Source organism: Chrysochloris asiatica, unplaced genomic scaffold (genome assembly GCF_000296735.1).
Source record: "Chrysochloris asiatica unplaced genomic scaffold, ChrAsi1.0 scaffold00123, whole genome shotgun sequence".
Lineage (NCBI taxonomy): Eukaryota > Metazoa > Chordata > Mammalia > Afrosoricida > Chrysochloridae > Chrysochloris > Chrysochloris asiatica.
The window spans coordinates 7744860-7766305 of record NW_006408641.1 but is presented as its reverse complement, the minus strand read 5'-3'; the positions used below and the strand labels follow the sequence as shown (position 1 = coordinate 7766305).

Sequence of the window (21446 nt, the reverse complement as noted above, 5' to 3'; positions counted from 1 at the left end):
TTTATTTGTTATTTTTTCCAACCCGCCACCCTTCTACAACCATCATACAATGTCCATTTAGCAGAAAATCCTTTCTTAACTTTTTAAAACAGTGGTTTCATGCAAGATTTGAGACTAATTTCAGTCAGCATAATGTCCTCCAGGTTTATACATGATGCAGGGTGTTGTGCAGATTCTTCAGTATTCTTCAGTGTTGTGTAGTATCCCTTTGCATGTATGTATCAAAGTTTGTTCAACCATTCCTCTGTTGATGGACCTAGCTACCAATTTAGACCAAGAAGATGGGAGTCACTCTAGGGATGGCAAAGCAGAGAACTGAAAGGAACCAGGGAGCCTGAGGACTTCACAGAGTGGGACCATCATGCCAGCTCAGGACTTTCTGCCTACCTTCAAAAGAGGAAGAAATGAAATCAGACTTCCAAATGAAACCCAGCTTTGTAGGAGTTAAAAGATGAGACCATCCCAGAATCAGGCATGTAACCTGGGTTGGGGGCAGCAGCGGTAGTGGTAGTGGCAGGAGTGCCGTGGTGCTGGGAGCAGAGACTGAGAGGGAGCATAAGATGTGGGGAGACGCTGGCTGCAGGGACCCAGTGACAGTGCAAGAGGTTTGAACCAATTTGCATCTTGCGTGAATATAAGTTAGTTGTACTTGGCTCAGGAGGTTTTGAAAAGTCTGCTGTGACTGTACAGTTTCTTCAAGTAATTTTTTTAAAATGTTTTATTGTGAATTATGTGATAATTTACATAGGAGAACATTAGTTTTACATTCATCCTATCGTTTCATTGCCATGGTTACAATCCCCTCCATGTATCATCAACCAACCAAAGGGTATACCCTGCAAGCCTGCCCCCTGGTCATCAGCACACAGCCCCGCTCCCTCTCTGGGTCTAAAGTCTCCATCTCTCCACGTCATCATCTCTGCCTCCATCTCAGGCATCACTGCTTCTCTGGGTAGGGTCCTGCTCTCCACTCTTCTCCCTTGATGGTCCCAGGGACCTCCACTCTTAGACTTCAAAGTCAATCACTCCCCTCCTTGCTACAAAATATCTACCTTTACATTTCCAACCCACACAACCAGTCCTGATAACAATTATTCACTATTGTATCACTCACTGTTCAAGGAATTTTTGTTGAAAAATATGATCCTATGATAGATGATTCTTATAGAAGTCAAGTTGAAGTAGATGCATAACAGTGTATGCTTGAAATGTTGTATTCTGCAGGAAAGGAACAATTTACAGCAATGAGGGATTTGTACATGAAAAATGGGCAAGGCTTTGCATTAATTTATTCCATCACAGCACACTCCAATTTCAGTGATTTGCAAGACTTGAGAGAAGCAATTCTTGGAGTTAAAGACACTGACGATATTACAATGATTCTGCTTGGCAATAAGTATGACTTAGAAGATGAAAGAGTTGTAGGAAAAGAACAAGGTCAAAATCTAGCACAAGAGTGGAACAACTGTGCATTCTTAGAATCCTCTGCAAAGTCAAAAATAAATGTTAATGAGATCTTCATGACCTAGTGCGGCAAATTAACAGAAAAACTCCTGTGCCTGGGAAGGCCCGCAAAAAGTCATCATGTCAGCTGCTTTAATGTACTAAATACATTGTAGCTCTGAGCCAAGTCTAAAGAAGTCTTGCCCAATTCAGCAGTGTCAGCATTCCAACTTAATTAAACCTTCAACATCTGAAATGAACTTACCTGTGGTGGTACCTTTAAAGAGGCAGATGAAAGCTACAACACCAGTTTGCACATTCTGATCACTTTCCAGTGCCACAAGAGAGATAGTCCTAGTGTATGCAACTGGTAAAACCAGAGGCTATATCCAGTATTACTGCTGAGATATTCTTCATCCACCAAAGTTGTACATGTATGAAAATGGTGTACAGTGTACTTTAACACACCTCCTATTTTGTATTGAAAGTACAATAATGTAATTCTTAAAAGCATTGCTATTTTAACATAATAAAAGAAAGTCCACAGAAGTCCTATATAGACTACTCAAGATAACTTTGCTTCTTGGATACTTGTAGCTTATTATTATTTTTTTTTAAAGAAATTCAAGGTCATTATCATTGTATTGTATAAAATCAGTGCTTTGATTAACACAGCTATATAGTTTTTTTTTTAATTTGAAAAACCTGTGGAGACAGTGATCTTGTCTTTAAAATATGATAGTCCTTTCAGTATAATGTCTTAGACTAAAGACGTTGTCTTTAATATCTGTTGGGAAGGAAATGTCCAGACTTTTCAAATATCTTGTATGTTTTCTTTTTTGTTTACATAGGGAACGATGTTTATATTTGTGTGTACAGTGAGGATCTACAACTAGAAGTGTATATTTTCAAACAATTTTTTAATGATTTAACAATTTTTGTAAATCATTTTCAGGCTTCTGCGGCTGTAGAGTCTCACTGTGAATCCCTTGCTTGCTTCTGCGTGAGTGTATTTTCAATACCAAATATGCAGGTTTAGTATTTTTACCTGTTAGTGATTGTTTTGCATGTGTAACGTTTTGATTGAGATGTTAGACGAGTACTGTGGATGTGAATGTGGAAAGTAATTTTAATCATGTGTGATTGGTCACAAGGCCTAAGTGCAATAACTATTGCTGTTTCGTTTAACAATGCCTTACTGCTATGTATGTATTTGTTTGGGTATAAAGATTGTGTGACTATCCAACAGGGAGCCACAGTTTTTAAATTGACTAATCTAATGTTGCAACTACTTTGAGGCTGCCAAATGTAGACTAAAAGCTTTAATTAAAGTGGTGCAATTTTGTATAACTTAACATCAGTAGTTCAATAAATTTGGATTGCCATGCAAGGACTTGCATTATATATATTTTGACAATGATAATGAGACCAAAGTATGGAAACACCCCCAAGGACACTCACCTGCTTGCCCACAGTGAGGGAGTGAGGCCCCTCAGGGAGCATTTATCTGGGAGCTGTGGGTAGGAGAGATGCTTTCTAAGCCATCTGGAAAGTTCATGAATGGCTTTGGATATGAGAAAACATTCACATGGCAAAGACTTACTCAGGGAGTCAAAGGTGCGATTTATCAATTAATTTTTTTCCAATCAGCACATAACCCCAGGAAATCTGCTTTCCAGGTGGTTGGAGCCACTTGGAAGTTGTAAGCCAAGGGAGAAGCTATATACAATAATCCCAATGATCTGTAGAGTTGACACTGGCCAGCCCTGGACTGGCTCTCACTAGGAGAGGGAATTGAACGGATGTATGGGGTAAAGGAATGGGGGAGTGGGGGAAGTGGGGGAGGGAGGAGAAGCTCAGAGTGCCCAATTTGAACTTTCTCAGGTGGCTGTGAAGGCAAAAGGCCAGTAGGTGATGGAGCATATGACCTACTGGTAGAGAGAAAATCAGCGACTCTCAGTCCCCATTCCCATGCCTTCCCCACTGGCTGAGTGGGCTGTTTTGTTTTTGTATTTGCTTTGTTTTTCTTCTCCTTGCATTACATGATAGAAGATGGCAATTGTGGTCATACAGCCAAGCCACAGATGTTTTGGTAGAGACCCACCAATTGGGCAAGAGCCAATACCAGCTGCTATACACCAGAAGTGTCCACAGCCAACATTTGCTAAAACCACTCTGCATTGAACTGTACAAACAATGAACAGAGAAGTTCATTTCCTGATCACACCCACCAGAAGGCAATAGTTGAGTGCCTTAAAATACATCAACATGCATCCATAAAATTAACCCAAATACAACAATACCAAATGGATAAAAAGCAGCAGAAAATTTCTGCTCACATGCAGAAACAAGATTGTTGTTGTTATTAAGTGCCATCAAGTTGTTTCTGACCCATAGTGACCCTGGATAGGGTTTCCAAGGAGCAGATGGTGAGCTTGAACCACCGGCCTTGCAGTTCAAATGGCTTTTCAGTCTGGCACATTAACCTACAGCACCACACCAGGATTCCAGAAACAAAACAGAGCAGCTCAAAAAAAGTGACCAAGAGGAAGAGCTAGAAATGTTTTAGAGGGACAAGAGGCACTGAAACAACCTGAAAAATAATTCAGGAGAATGATATTGAGGTACATCCAATGTTCCACAGAAAGGTCAAGGAAAATAAGGAAATTTAAGAAAAGCTCTACAGTAATACTCAAACAAAATAGTTATAACATGGGAGACACTAAAAAACCTGCAAACAGAGGTCCAGATGATCAGTACTAAAATATCAGCAATGTTCAATACACTGAAAGGGCAAGGGAGTAGAATTGAATCAATGGAGGTCAGAATTAGAGAGCTTGAAGATAAATCTCTCAATACTACTAAGATCAAAGGGCCAAAAGAAAGAAGATTGAAAAAAAAAAAAATCTGAAGAAAACCTAAGATTCATGTGGGACAACATGAAGAAGAATACCCTATGGGTGATGGGATTCCAGAACAGGAAGAGACAAAGAAAACCACAGAAAAGATAGTTGAAAAGATGCTGGAAGAAAATTTCCCTAACATTATGATAGATGAAAAGATAAGCAATCAAGAAGTTGAACAAACCCCAGGCAGAGTAGACCCCAAAAGAAAAATCACCAAGACATAGCATAATCAAACACTCTAAAATCAAAGATAAGGAAAGAATCCTGAAAGCTGATAGGGAATAATAAAATGTGACCTACAAATGAAAACCAATATGATTAAGCTCTGATTTCTCAGTAGAAACCATGCAGGCAAGAAGCCAATGGGGAGATATATACAAAACTCTGAAACAAAACAAAACAAAAAACTGCCAACTAGAATCTTATACCCAGCAAAGCTATCCATCAAATATGATGGCGAAATTAGAACATTTAAGGACAAAGAGAAGTTAATGGACTTTTTAAAGTCAATCCAATGCTTCAAAATATACTAAAGGGAGTTCTTTTGACTGTGAATCAACAACAGCAGACAACAACCAGAGATTGACCTACATGGCAACATCATCCAGAATTTAGTCCAGATATGGATGAGTCCAAAGCAGAACAAAATTACAAGATGGAAAATAGAGGATCTGGGATGTCAACCCATGATCAGGACAACTACAAAGTGAAAGGAGGGAAAAGTTTAGTAAAAGAGTTCCAGGTGGTGAGGAGGGAGGTCAGGTAGATTTCAGTATAAAACAGACCATTTTAAAATGAGGAAGACGTTTATAAAGTACACAGGGTAGCCTCAAAGAAACTTAATACACCTTCACATCAAATCAAGAAAAGGAAAATCTAAGACTATGGAAACATTAAGACTATGAAGTAATTGACAAGAAAAAGCATACACACACACACAAGGTACTCAGAAAAGGAAAACATGCAGAAAAAAGAAACCAGCAAGGTTGGTGGTTCAAGCTCACCAGCTGCTCCTTGGAAACCCTATACAGGGTTGCTACGGGTCAGAACTGACTTGATGGCACTTAACAATAACAATAAAATTGACAAAGAAGTAAAACTCTCTATTTGCAGAAGGTATGATCTTATACATAGAAAATCTTAAAGACTCAGCAAAAAATTATTGGAACTCATTGGAAGATTCAGCAACATGGCAGGGTACAAGATCCATATACAAAAATCAATTGGATTCCTCCATACTAATAAAGACAGCTCTGAAAGGGAAATTAGGAAAACAATAGCACCCGAAAGGTGAAATAGTTAGGAATCAATCTAACCAGAGAAACAAAAGACCTATAGACAGAAAACTACAAAACACGACTTCAAGAAACCAAAGGAAATTTATAAAAATAGAAGAATATGCCATGCTCATGGATAGGAAGACTTAACATTTTGAAATGTTAATACTACCCAAAGCAATCTACAAATATAATGCATTCCCAATTGCTATTTTTAATAGTTGCATAGTATTTCAATCTTCTACTTTAAGACATTTGAGTTGTTTTCAGTCTTTTTTCCTTATTTTTACAGTGAACTCATAAATCATTACTGGCAAAGGTGCCAATGAGTGCTTTTGCACATCAATCCTTAGCTAGTTCTCCAGTTGTTTTCTCAGGGCAAATTCTTAGAAGTAGAACTGGTGGATTAAAGGCATTTTTAGGACATTTGAAATATATTGCTTCCAGAGAGACTATAAATTAACACTCCCAATCACAGTGTAAGTGTTTATCTCCTTTCCTTGGCACCTTTGCCAGTACGGACTCTTATCAGTTCATTTTAAAAATAAACAAATAACCTGAGAAAACACAACTGCAAGTCATTTAAAGCTTATTAAAGTTTTTATTACACAATCCTATCTTGATTGTTATTATTGTTAGGTGTCATCAGTCAATTTCAACTCATGCAACCCCAGGTGACAGAGTAGAAGTGCCCACAGGGATTTTTTTTAAGGCTGTGACCTTTATAGGAGCAGATCTCCAGGTCTTTCTTCCATGGAGCCACGGCCAACCTTTTGTTTAGCAGACAAGTACTTATCTGTTGTGCTGCCAGAGCTCCTAATAATGTTCATAGCAGCTAACTGTGCAGTTACCATATCTCAGAGACTGTTGTATGAATTAATTTGTGTAATCTCCCAGATAATTCTATAAGATAGGTACTATTATCAACCCATTTCACAGGTGGGGGATTGACTAGAATGATGATAAATAATCAGCCCAAGGTAACACAATCAATCCCAGGTAATGAGGACACGAACTAGAGCTGAATCCTGACCACAGCCTATAGCAAAGTGCATTATTTCCTGTTTTGGGTTCTCAGTGAGAGAACACCTAGTGGGACCTTCTAGTTATCCGGAAACCTCCCTACTCCATATTTAAGGATGGGTTTAAGTTTATGCAGAGGCCCCAAAGGTAGAGAAGCATTTAGAGGATTCCAGGAATCTACATTACAGATCATCTATGAAGGCTGCACTATGAGAGTATACACCTGACCTAATCCCACCAGCCATTCCCTATGAAGAGCTGAAAGAAATAGGGTTACTCTGGAGACAGCTGTGTAGTATGATGTGCCCACCCAGCATGGGCAAGATGAGTAACCCATCCCTGTTCACCTGTGATTGTCCCAGTTTTAACACCGAAAATCCTATTTCCCAGGAAACCTCCCAATCTCAGACAAACCTGGACAGTTAGTCACTTTAACTTCAGGGGTGGGTTTTGGTCATTGTTCTCCCCTCAAGGCAAGTATAAGGGGCTTTGGGGTCTGCCCTGGAGCCACAGGCCTGGGGCGAGTTAACTCCCTGTACCAGACACCCAGAGAGGCTCTCCTTACCCTCCCCCATCCCTCAAGACCTGACCTTGAGGTGTCAGAAACCCAGCAAATGAATATGGCTCCTGGAGGTGGGACCAGGAGAGAGGAGAAGACAACCACCCCAGACCCCATTCCTCCCTCTGCAGCTTCTCAACTTGAAGCAGGCCTGAGCCTAAGGAAGAGGGGGCAGATGCTTGGACATTTTAGTCACTGAAATGAGACTTAAAAGGGCTCAGAAACACAGTGGGTGGGGGAGAATGATTCCAGAGGAACGTGGGAAGACTGAAGTTAATTTATAATTGCACAATACTGAGGCAAGCCCTTTTAATAACAGGGTTACACGGAATAGCCACTGTGGGCCTCACTCAGTGCCTCCTAGCCACTTGTGGAACCACAGCCTAACGGGGCTGGGGTGGTGGCAGGAGCCCAACTGTCCCTCCATCCACTAGGCCTTGGCAGGAGCCTTTTCCTCCCTCACATGCCAGTGGCGCTCCCTAACTCTCTAACTTTCCAAAGCCAAACCTTTCATTCCCCCAAGCAACTACATTACTAAAAGATAGCTTTTGTTGGCATATGAAAGACACTTTAATAAGTCCTTTATATGCATTGTCTAATTTTGTTCTTATAACTTACCCGTGAGGTAAATATTATTATCCTCACTTTACAGAGGCACAGGGAAGTTAAGGAACTTGCCCAGCTTTTAAGTAGCAGAGGTTGAACTTGAATCCAGCTCTGTCTTTATCCAAAGCTCATGCCCAGTTCACAGTCTTCAAATCTTCCAAGCTCTTATGTGGCCTCACCTCTCAGCTCCTCACAAGACACCTGGGAGGGACATCTTCCTGCAAGGGCTTTGGTAGAGTTGTTGTGTTTCTATTATTCTCTCTGGAATTTTTTTTTTTTAATGTTTTATTGTGAATTATGTGATCATTTACATGGGAGAACATCAACTTTACATTCATCCTATCATATATATCATTTCATTACCATGGTTACAATCCCTTCCATGCATCATCTACCAACTAAAGGGTATACCCCGCAAGCCTGCCCCTGGTCTCTAGCACACAGACCCTCTCCCTCTCTGGGTCTAGAGTCCCCAGCCGCTCCATCTCTCAACATCATAGTCTCTGCCTCCATCTCTGGCGTCACTGTCTCTCTGGATAGGGTTCTGTACTCTGCTCTTCTCCCTTGATGGTCCCAGGGACCTCCACTCCTGAACTGCAAAATCAACCACTGACCTCCTTTTGCTACAAAACGTCTACCTTTACATTTCTAACCCTCACCCAGTCAGTCCTGATAGCAATTATGGAATGTGTTTTTGCATGGAAACAATATGATGAAGGATTGCTTCAATTTCACTGTGGTTACTTATTGGTTAAATTGGCCTTTAAGACCTGCCCTGGAGTTCAAACTGTGCTCTACCATGTGATTTCCCTGAAACACACCCACACAGTCACGCACACACACTCCCTGGGTTCTAAATAGCTATATTCCAAACTCATTGTTAGAACACAGCTTTTATATGAATTCAGGAACGTTGGCCTATAAACTGTTTAACGCTGTGTGAGTTGGGTCCTTTCATTTTACTGTTTGGGTTGTGTGATTTAAAATAACTAGAAGCCGTGGGGCTGCTCTGTGGTTTGCTCTTGTTTGCAAGGGCATCATCTATTTGAATTCTTAAGTCTCTTACAAGCTTATGTGAATGGTCCAATGAGAAAGATATATGGTGTGAGTAAAGATTGTATGAAGAGGACTCAGGGTGGCCCTGGGAGTCAGTCACTTTACATCTCAGGGCACCTACCTTCCCACTTGTAAAATCAGAGGTTATACTAGAGGCTTCCCTCCTGTTCCCAGACTCCAGAAAATAAAAACTGGCAACCGGCCTTAGCTATATAGAATAATACATGGAGTTTTGCTCAGAAGTCCTGTTTCTTTTCATTTCCTTTGTGATTATTTTCTTTCTTGGAGGGATGGTCTTCCTTGAGCAGTAGCAGAAGAAAAAACAGAGAAAGATTCTTTTGCATTAAATGGAGCCTTTAATGATGTTGTTATTGTTAAGTGCTGGAGAGTCGGTCCAAACCCGGAGCGACCCTGTATAGGGTTTCTGAGGAGCGGCTGGTGAGCTTGAACTGCCAACCTTATGGTTCAAACTGACTTTACAGTCCAACGCATTAACATACGGTGCCGCATGATAGGTAAGCAAAAAAGATGTGTGATGGGTCCTCTCTCATGTTGGGGTTTGACTAATAGATCCACAGACCCTAATATCCAGTAACAACTTGGTTGCCCTGTCCTCCAGCTGTGAGAGCTTGAAAGGAAGCTATGGAAACCTGGAAGCCAGGGGACCTTGAGTTTAGCGTTGCCAAATGTGTAATGTAGATCGCCTGTGGAAAAAAAAAAGAAGAAGAAAGACTTCTTGGAAGTCTCTCAGGCCACAGTCTTCCCCTTGGCACCTCCCACCCCCTTGGAACAAAGCCTGATGTCATGCCTGCATGCTTCCCAGCAGCATGGGAAAGGCAGCCTTTAATCATGGAGGAAAGCCGAGCACATACTCAGTGGCATTTTATTGTTGTTATGATTTGTCTTAATATGATATAATTTGGCTTACAGCCAGAATCCATACAATAAAATGCAACTGGTAAAAAAAAAAAATAGAAGTAGAGGAAATTTTTCTCAAGGAACATAGGGACAGAAAATCAATACCAGGTAAAAGTAAAACTAGTACCCAAAGGAAACATACCAACCTTACTGCCCTGGTCAACTTGTGAGTGGAAGTGGGGGAAATGCAGCAATGAAAACAAGGGCTGAGTTTGGCCACGTTCCATTGACACCCACTGACCTTCAGATAAGAGAGAGAAGAGGATGGACTGGCTGGCTCAATGTTTAGGGAGATGTGTGAACTCATAAGCCTATGGACACTAACCTAGCCACTAGGGGCTAGAGTTAAGAGTGAAGCAGCTAGCTGGTCTGCAGTGGGGAGAGGTGTGCAAGAACTCCCAAACTTGCAGATAGAAACCATTTGACCTAGCTTGGATGAAGTTGCCCAAAATTCCAACCGAATGGGAAGGATTATTCATTTCAAGGATCAAAATTACGTCTTCAGTACACTGGGTTAGGAAAGATGGGCAACTTAGACGTCGGCTATCAAAATTGGGGGGCTATAAAGGCACACAGTGGCTGGTTTACAAGCTTTCGTGAGGGTGCTTAGTGTCAACATAAGGAGGGAATTGAACCACCTTATGGTGAACAATCTAGTGCTTATCCTACAGTGCCATACCAGGACTCCTGATTTAGAGTATGGTGGTGGTGGAGGTGATGTGCCGTGAGGGATCAGAAAGCCTCATCTTTCTCCCCCAGAACAGTGATTCTGTATTCTTTCCATCTTCTTTTGATGCTTTCTGCCACATTCAGGGTTTTTTTGCCTGTAGATTCCTTACATAATATCCCCAAATTTGAATTTTTTTCTAAATTTCTTTTAGCTTGGGAAATGCCAAGAATATTCTTCCATTTTGGTTTTATAACTACAAACATTTGTAAATTTTATCATAATATTTTATTGTGTCTTCTTGAGCTGACCTTCAGCTCTTTTACTTCATTTCTTCCATTTACTTTAGCTATTGTACATTCATGAACAAGTTTCAGTCTCTTCTGATATCCACTATGGTCTTTTAAAATATATAAATCTCTCTTTTATTTATTTGTTTTTAAACTTCCTATTGTGAATTGAGTGACAGTTTCGAGGCAAGATCATCAGTTTGACATTCAACAAGTCATACACTTTATTTCATCTCAATGATGAACACAATAGTTACCCTGCTCCCTCGCAGTGGTTCCTGTTTCCTTTCAACCCACCTTCCAAAACCTTCTCAGAGGGCAGGACAGTAAGGTTTTTTGATTGAGTGCAAGTTTACAGGGTAGATCATCAATTTTACATTTAACAAATCATACATCTTGTTTCATTAAATGATTATAATCCCCTCCACGTACCATCAGTTAACAGTATTTCTCTCTATTCACTTTAGCTTTTAAAAAAGACAAAAAACACACACTCAGGCATATATAATTATTTACACCTCTAAAGGGCACATTCTGTAAGTCTGCATCCTGGTCACCAGCTCCTAGTCCCTCTCTTCCCATGAATCTAGAGTCCTCAGCCGCTCCCCCTCTCCATGACCCCATCTCTGGTGTCGCTGCTTCTCTGGATAAAGTCCTGCATTTTGCTTGTGCTCATCTCCCATTATGGTCCTAGGGTCCTATGTTTCTAGACTGTAAGAATAACCACTCCCCTGTTTTTGTTACAAAACTTCTATGTTTATAATTGTGACAGACACAATTAGTCATGATACCAATTATTCACTATTGAATCATACAAATCTTATCCCCATCTCTTTTCACCAGACCCATCTAGACAAGATGAAAACTATTCAGTGGGGACTCTTTCTTCTCCCACAGACTCTTAAACTAAACTCCCTCTTCATGCCTTTATCGCCCCCTCATTTTAGGCAGCCAATGTCTAAGTTGCCCATCCCTATCTACCCTGTGTACAGAGGGGATAGCATTGATACTTGATGTGAAAACTCCTCTCTCTGTTGGTATTTAGAGTTACTACCTCCATGAGTAATCTTCCTCTAGTCGAGTTCTGATTATCAAGCCATCGAGGCTAGGTCAAATGGGTACTGTCTGCAAGTTTGGGTATTCTTGTGCATCTCCCCTCACTTCTTATCAGCTGGATGCTTCACTCTCAGCTGTAGCCCTCTGTGGCTATGTCCTTGTCCATGGGCTCAAGTTCCCCAGGTCTCACCACACTTTGGATCAACCAGCCCTTCCTTTTCTCTCTCTCATCTCCAGGTCAACGGGAGTCAATGGACTGTGGTTGAACTCAGCCCATTTCTTCATTGCTGCCTTTCCCCCTCTTCCACTAAGTAGACCAATGTGGCTGCCAGCAAGCTTACCTGCCTATTCATGTGTTCCCTTTGAGTGTCAGTCTTAGAGGGGAGTTTGTCCTGAAGGCACTTGATTGCTTGCCTTGATGGCTTCCTGGCGAACAGCTTACTTATTCTTGTGGTAGCCAGTCATGCTGACATTTTTGTTTTGTGTTTTTCCTGATGATCTTTCTTTGAAGATGTATCTTCTGTTGCTCTAGCTGTTTCAGGCTGGTCTGCTTGTCCTTGCTAGTGGGAATTTCCCACCTCATAAGGTTCTGGATGCAACTCAGGATTCCACTTAAGGCTCTATACTCTGCAAAGGCTTTGCAAGAAGCCTATTTTACTGGACAAGTTGTAGAACACCTTTTAGGTATTCCAATCAGTTACAGGCTGAAGACAGGCTTATAAGTTTTCTGTAATCATGTTTTCCAACATTCCTTTCTATACCACTCAAGTGTCTATTTTACAATAGTAGGCAAGGGAAACCAATATTCATAAGACAGTCAAACATTTTAGTATTATTTCCCCTCTTCAAGCTATACCTAGATCCCTCTATCCCAGGGCCCTATTGTTGCAAGGTTGAGCATGCATCACTATGTACCTCTGTTCCACGTAGGCCATGCAAATCTGTGTCAGTGTTCCCCTATCTAGCTTGTTCTTCTGCCTCCTCCCCCTTCTTCTATTGCCCTCCCCAACACCTGAACTAAACATCCCATCCCAACCCTACTGTTGTGGTTACCTTATATTCCATTAACTCTTCCCTCCATTTAAGACTGTCTACTTTATCCTGTAATCTACCTGACTTTCTCAGCACCTGGATCTCTGTTCCTCTGTGTTTACCTTCTTTCACATTGCAATTGTTTTGATCATAGACTGACCTCCCAGATCCTCTGTTCTTATAATTTTATTCTCTTCTTGACTCTTCCATTTGTTGACTGAGTTCAGGGTGACACTGTACGTCATTCTCTGGTGTTATCTGTTCTTGTTGGTTCTCAGTCCACAGAACTTCCTTTAGGATGTTTTTCATAACAGGGTTGGCTTTGGCAAAATCCCTTTGTTGTTGTTGTTATGTGCCGTGGGGTCGGATCCAACTCATAGCGACCCTGTACAGGGTTTCCAAGGCTGTAAATCTTTACGGGAGCAGAAAGCCTCATCTTTCTCCTGCAGAACAGCTGGTAGTTTGGAACTGCTGATCAGGCAGTTTGCAGCCCGATTCATAACCACTAGCTTCTGTTTATCCTGGAATGTTTTGATTACACCTTCGTATTTGATTGACAGCTTTGCTGGGTAGAGGATTCTTGGTTGGAAGTTTTTTTCTTTCAGAGTTTTATATATGTCTCCCCATTGCCTTATTGCCTGCATGGCTTCTGTTGAGAGATCTAAGCTTAATCTGATTTGCTTGCCTTTGTGTGTTACACTTCTCTTCTCCCTAGCTGCTTTCAGGATTCTGTCCTTATCTTTGAATTTGGAGAGCTTGGTTATTATATGTCTTGGTGATTGTCTTTTATGGTCTATCCTTCCTGGGGTTCATTGAGCTCTTGAATGCTTTATCTTTTTGCTTCTCAGGATGTTAGGAAATTTTTCTTCCAGAAACTCTTCAACTATCTCCTCTGTGGACTTGTGTGATTCTTCCTGTTTCAGAATGCTGATAATTCTTAAGTTATTCCTCTTCATGTTATCCAACATGAATATTAGGCCTTCTTCAAAATTTTTTTAACCCTTTTTTTTGTGCTTGCTCTTCTATCTCAGTAATGTTGAGAGATTTATCTTCTAGCTCACTAGTTCTGACTTCTATCTCTTCAATTCTACTCCTTTGCCCTTTCAGAGCACTGTCCATTTCTGATATTCTATTATTAATCATTTGGACCTCTTTCTGTAGGTTTTGAATTGTTGCCAATGCTGTATCTATCTTATTTTATTGTTTCTGTAGTGCTTCCCTGACTTCTTCCTTATTTTCCTCAACTCCATTGTATAGTGTCTTGATACATTTTATAATCATTTTTCTAAATTCCTTCTCAGGCATTTCCAAAGCCTGCCCATCTTCCAGTATGGAGCGTAGGTCTACTTCCAGCTCATTTGCCTCAGTCACTTTATCGCATTTCTGGACATGTGCTGATATGGTCATCTGTTTCTGTTTTGGGGGCATATTCAGGGGGTATCTGTGGCCTTACTACTTAGATGGGTGTGTATTTTGGTATTTTTTATGCTTTCTGATTGCCTGCAGGTAGATGTGATTAGGAGATGGGCTTCCCTTTTCACTCTTCTTCCTGAGAAATTTCAAGATGCCATTGGTCGTTGTGATGTAACTCAGGATTTAATTTTTGGCCTACTTCCTTTTTAGTCTGCCTGTCTGTTCCACAACCCTGTTTAGGCCTTTTTCTTTGTGATAAACAGTTCAGGGCTGGCTGTGGCTGTTTTGCACTGCCATTTGTTTTTAAGTGGAAATGGTCACTTTAGATTTCGAGGAGATCTGTGCACATGGGTAGTTGAACCCTCCCTGGGTGGGGGTGGGGTGTCCACTTGCTCAGGCACCCCCACTAGTCCCCAGAATGGAGGTGTGCAGACAGTGAGAGACCAATGAACAGATACAAAAAAAGAATGTCCACACCTTTATCTCCACGGTTCTGTCAGGTGTCCATGTCTGCTCTGATCCTTCCCCCACTCGGTCTCACACAAAATGGTGGCTCCAGGAGCAGCTGAGCATCTTGAATTAGAAAGCAATGGATTTCTTGCTTTTGTTTCAAATTCCCCCAGCTGTAAGCCTTCCAACCTTCTAAATATTCCTTTATATGTGGTTCAGAGTTCTGGGACCATCCCCTGAGCCTGCTTGGTCTAGTATTCTGTGTTGTTGCTGATGGAGCTCTTAAGTGCACTGCTCTGATCTGCCATTTTGTTTGTTCTTGACAGTAAGGTTTTAAAAGGTGAAACAATAAAGGATTTTTGCTTGTAGGTACATAAGGAACAGGGAGGAAGCATGACAAAAGTTACAAAGGGCTTGTTAAACTTCAAACTTAAATACTATCAGTACATTTATTTGTTGCATTTTAAGGGTGTCACCTCCTGAGAGTTCTTTAACACAGCAATCTGTCAGGGGCTAATTTTATGTCCCATTTGCTATCTGTCTCCTTACTTTAATGAAGTTAGACTTTATTTTAGTTATAAATTTACAAGGGCCAATAAAATCACAGTGGAAAATCCTTTTGTTGTTGTTAGGTGCCTTTGAGCCGGTATGCACAACAGAACTAAACACTGGCCATCTAGGCTTCTAAGATTTGTTTGCTCTTCTGGCAGTCCATGGTATTTTAATATTCTTCTCCAACACCATAATTCAAATGCATCAGTTTTTCTAACAGTCTTCCTCATTCACTGTTGCACTTTCACATGCATATGAGGCTATTGAAAATACCATGGCTTGGGTCAGGCTTCCCTTAGTCCTCAAACTGACATCTTTGCTCTTGAACACTTTAAAGAAGTCTTGTGCAGCAGATTTGCCTAATACAATACATCATTTGAGTTCTTGACTGATGCTTCCATTAGTGCTGACAGTGGATTGAAGCAAATTGAAGTCTTTGATCATTTCAATATTTTCTCCATTTATCATGATGTGATTTATTGGTCCAGTTTTGAAGATTTTTGTTTTCTTTACATTGAGGTTCAGCCCATAGTGAAGATTGTGTCTTTGATCTTCATCAGTAAGTATTTTAAATCCTCTCTGCTTTCAGAAACAAGGCTATATCATCTGCATATTGCAGGTTGTTAATGATTCTTCCTTTAATTCCGATGGCATGTTCTTTTTAATACAATCCAGTTTCTTGGATTATTTGCTCAGAATACAGATTGAATAAGTATGGTGAAAGAATACATTACTGGCACACATCTTTCCTAATTTTAAACCATTCAGTGTCACCTTGTTCTGTTTGAACTGCCTCTTGGTCTATGTTTGGGTTCCTCATAAACAGAATTAAGTATTTTGGAATATTCATTCTCTGTAATGTTGTCCATAGCTTTGTCATGATCTACACAGTTGAAAGACTTTGCATAGTCAATAAAGTACAGGTAAATATCTTTCTGGTATTTTCTGCTTTCAGTCATTATCTATCTGACATCATCAATGATATCCCTCATTCCACTTCCTTGTCTGAATCCAGCTTGAACCTCTGCTAGTTCTCTGTCAATGTACTATTGCAGCCATTTTTGAATTATCTTTAGCAAAATTTTACTTGCATGTGATACTAATGATATTCTCTGATAATTTCCGCATTCTGTTGGGTCACCTCACTTTGGAATGGGCACAAATACAGATCTTATCAGTTGTCCAAGTAGCTGTCTTCCAATTTCTTGGCATAGATGAATGAGTGCCTCCAGGTGCTGCATCTGTTGGTTGAAAGATTTCAATTTGCATTCCATAAATCCCAAGAGTCTTGCTCTTTGCCAATGCCTTCAGCACACCTTGGACTTCTCCCTTCAGTACCTTGACTCTTGATTATATGCTAGCTCCTGAAATGATTGAACTTTTTGGTACGGTTGCTCTATGTATTCCTACCATCTTCTTTTGGTGTTTTCTGCATCATTCAATATTCTGCCCATAGAAGCCTTCACTATTGCAAGTGGAGGCTTGTATTTTTAACTCAGTTCTTTCAGCTTGAGAGATGTGAGCATGCTCTTCCCTTCTGGTTTTCTAACTCCAGGTGTTTGCACATTTGACTTTGTCTTCTCTAGCTGCCCTTTGAAATGATCTGTTCAAATCTTTTACTTCCTGATTTCTCCCATTTGCTTTAGCATCTCTATGATGGACAGCAAGTTTCAGAGTCTCTTCTGACATCCATTTTGGTCTTTTACTTCTTTTTTGTCTTCTAAATGACCTTTTGATTTCCTCCTGTGTCATATTCTTTCTGTCTTCCCACAACTCTTCTAGTTTTTGGTCATTAGTATCTAATGCATCAAATCTCTTCTTGAGATGATCTCTAAATTCATTTGGGACATGTTCAGGGACTCCTTGTTTGGTCTGTAGGATCAGCACTGGACTGAGAACCACAAGATTGGCAGTTCGACCATACCAGTTGCTCCTAAGAAACCCTATACAGTGTGGTCACTATGTGTTAGAACTGACTTGACAGCAGTTAACAAGAACTGACATAATCCATTCTTTTTCCTATCCTGCTCACCAAGGTGCCTTCTCTGGAGCCAAGTGTACATTCTTGCCAAGTGCCAAGTAATTCTTTATCTGGGGTAGAAATCCAGTGGGGTGGCTGTGAGCCTATGGAGAGGGCTGTGTGGTGCCATACGTAGCTAAATCTTTTTCATACAAATGAGGGGGGAACACTTAAAATATACATCATCCTAATCATGATTCCATGATATGTTGTAAGACTATATGTTTTGCCAGAAGGAACACGTTGGCATTCTAAACTCCTGAAATATAAGTATTTTATTCCTTTTACTCAAGATACCAATTCTCTTTATGCTTCTTGCCTAAATTTTGAGTTCTCTCAAACTGTATTTGGGTCCAACCTGTTGTTACTGAAGAGCCTCTCCAACTTACAGCAGAAGTAAACAGCACAGTCTGTTAGAGTCCCTACCTCCCTTTTCACTTTCAAGGACCATTGAAATAAACTCCCAGTTTTAGGCCAACTGATCATCACTCTGAATTTCACTGACAACTGCAATCCCCTTTGCTTTGTAACCTAACATATTCACAGGTTCTGAATATTAGAAGTAGACATGGCTGAGCCCTGGTAGTGTAGTGGGTTACAAGTTGGACTGGTAAATGCAAGGTCAGTAGTTCAAGCCCACGAGCTTCTCTGTATGAGAAGGATGAGACTTTCTGCTCCCACAAAGATTAGTCTCAGAAGCCCTGTACAGGTTGCTGTGAGTTGGAACCTACTCAATGGCACATCACCACCACCTCTATTTTCTTTTACCCAATCTGTGGCTCTCCACTATCAGTTTATCTTCACTGTTGGCATGTGTTTTAGTTTTCTAGAGCTGCTGTAACACAAATACCACAAGAAATATCAAAGAACAGAAATTAATTTTTTCACAGTTTTGGAAGCTACCAATCCAAATCAGGGTTTCAAAGACATGTGGATTCCTTCCTTGTCTGTAGCCTGGGTGTTCCTTGGTTCCTTGGCTTATAGACAATCCATATTTTATGTGTATACCTTTACTCATGTGTGTGTGTCTATTCTGGTATTTCTTATAAATTTAGGATCCACTCTACATTGGTATGCTGTCATTAACCAAAAGAAAGACCCTCTATTCAAATAGGATTGTAGATACCAAAGTCAAAAACCTGCTATTTATTCCATTCTTACTTATAGGACTGTGTAGGACAGGGTAGTACTGCTCGATAGGGGTCCTACGGCTGTCATCTTTAAGGAAGTAGACTGTCACATCTTTCTCCCACAGAGTGGCTGATGGGTACCATGAACCACTGACTTTTAGATTAGCAGCTAAGCGCTTAACCATGGCACCACCAGGGTTCCTTCTACATAGACACAAGAGCCAGGAATTCAACATATATTTTGGAGAAAAACAATTCAATCCATTAACAGCCTGATTTCTGCCTGCTGCTTATCTTAGCTTCTTTATACTAACCATAAAGACAACCTGATGCAAAAGGAAGGAAAGAAAAAAGTGGGAAGGAGAAAGAGGCAAACATGCCTCATGGCCTCTCAATTTATGATTTTTATGTTTTGGAACTCCCCTCGTTATAGCTTCTTTTGTTGAGCACTTGTTGTTGTTATTAAGTGCCAAAGGGTAAGTTCTGATCCATAGTGACCCTGTATAGGTTTCCAAGGAGCAGCTGGTGAGCTTGAACCATAGACCTTGCAGTTCAAACCGACTTTGCAGTCCAGTGCGTTAACCCACAGTGCCACACCAGGACTCTGTCTAGCACTACTATGCTTTATATATTTGAAGATTCAATGAAGATTTTAAAATGTAAAGAAAAAGAAACTTAAGAAAGTTGTAGGAATTCTTAGTGAATCCTAAGGAAAGTTTTCTAGGGACTAGATGACAGATCCCTGAAGAATGCTAGGTCCTTTTGCTTTTATATCTGAAATCTACACTCTGAGATGGACTAATGGCCCAAACCAACCAAACTGGTTACCTTTGAGTTGATTCCAACTCGCAGCAACGCTATTAACTAAAAGTAGAATTGCCTAATAGGGTTTCCAAGGCTGTACATACACGGAAAGTGCCATGGGCTGCCATAAGAACCAACAGATCTGTGTTGAAAGAAGTGTAGCCAGAGTGCTCCTTGGAGGCCAAGATGGCCAAACTTTGTCTCTCATACTTCGGACATATCGTCAGGAGGGACCAGACTCTGGAGAAGGATATCATGTTTGGTAAAGTGGAGGGTAGCGTAGTGGTTACGAATCGGGCTGCGAACCTTAAGGTCAGCGGTTCGAAACTACCAGCCGCTCCGCGGGAGAAAGATGAGGCTTTCTACTCCCGTAAAGATTTACACCCTTGGAAACCCTGTACAGGGTCGCTATGGGTCGGAACCGACTCGACGGCACTTAACAACAACAACAAAGTGGAGGGTCAGAGAAAAAGAGGAAGACCCCCAATGAAATGGATTGGCCAAGTGGCAGCATCAGTGGGCTCAAGTGTGGCAACAGTAGTGAGGTTGGCCCAGGATCGGGCAATGTTTCGTTCTGCTGTGCATAAGGTTGCTATGAGTCGGTACCAACTCGATGGCACCTAACAACAACAACATCTTTATGGAAGCAAACTGCCACATCTTCTTCCTGCAGAGCAACTGGTGGGTTAGAACCGCCAACTTTTCTCTTAGCATTTCAGAGCTTAACAATAGACACCGGGACTTCTTACTAATTACCCAAGACCCCCAAATTGCACTGTAAAATCTTTATTCTGAGATCTGGACATCCCATCCTTTGTGGTGAGGGACTCTGAGATAAGCAGGGCTTTGCCACATGCATTTCTTCTGCAGCATTCCTCCCCCTACTGGGTGTTGAGCATTGCAAACAAGAACTCAGACAGATTGCTAAGAGAGGATCCTGGCGAGGAAAATGTTGCCAGCTGGTCTCGTACACATATCTTTTCAGTAAATTTCTCTCAAGCATATGTACATATACAAATACGCCTTCTGTTGAAGACAATGTAATAATCTTTGCCCACGGAGGCTGAGGGAAATTTGCTGAACCATGAAATTGAAGCAATGCTTCACTCTAAGGCATTTTTTATAGAGTGAAAACTGTTATCACCACCATTGAGTAGGGCAGGATTTGGATATTCAGCAGATTGAGCAGCCCCAGGAAGCATGATTCTGGGTTTGAAGTCCTGATGGAACATGCTTACCTGCATGTTGTCCCCCAGGAGACGATGTCCATAGGTAAGGAAACTTCAGAACCACCCATTGCCTCTTACTGTTTTATTTTCTCCATAGAACATTCATTCTCTGGAACTACCTGATTTATTTGTTTACATGTTGTCTGTGTCCCCCAGGAATGTAAGCACAATGAAGGCAGGATTTTTATGTTTTGTTCACAGATGTATCCCCGACACTCAGGACTTAGTGGATGCTCAATACAGACTGTATGGAGTGCTGGGTGGTACTAACAGTTGAGTGCTCAGCTGTTCACTTGCAGGTTGGAAGTCTGAACTCACCCAGAGGCACCACAGAGGACCTGGCAATCGGCTTTGAAACCCCATTAGAGTGCAGTTCTACTCTGGCAACTGGCTACATACAAACTACGACACTCTGACTATGAATAAAGCGTGTCTTTCTTCTGGATCTATCAGAACATGTGTCATCTTACTCTGAGAAATCAGGGTGGTTATCTGACCAGAGACACCTCAACTTCTGGCCTGTCAGCTTCTCCCTCTTGTGAGTCTGATATAGACACAGGGAAAGGCTTTGCCAGAAGAGATCACCATGGAAGAGACATGGGTGAGTTCAAATCACAGGGGACAGAAGACAAGAAAACAGAGGAATCTGGCTTCTGCCTAGAGTTGGGGAAACAGAGAAGAGGTGCGAAGAGTCTGTGGCACACAGTGAGTGAGACACCAATGTGATGGGTGTTCCCAAAGGGCTTCACCCTGGGCCACTGAGGGACAGAGAGGAGCAAACTGCACTTCCTCCCTGGGGCCAATCGAGGACTTCCAGAATAGAAACTTAAAGAAGGGAGTAGAAGCTTGTTGCTAAGAAGCAAGGGAGTTAGGAAAAGTGTATTTTAGGGCCAGGGAACTGGGTTCAAATCCCATCACTTGCATTGTGTCTGTTATTCTCTTCTAGCTCTAATTTCTCCCTCTTTGGGAGAATGATCATATCTGCCTATTAGGATTGCAGGGCTAACAACACTGA

At 41.2% G+C, this 21446-nt stretch overlaps 1 pseudogene; it reads left to right on the top strand.

Moving 5' to 3' along the window:
- The first annotated feature begins 630 nt into the window (after window positions 1-630).
- Window positions 631-1600, top strand: LOC102814996 (annotated as a pseudogene).
- Window positions 1601-21446: the final 19846 nt, after the last annotated feature.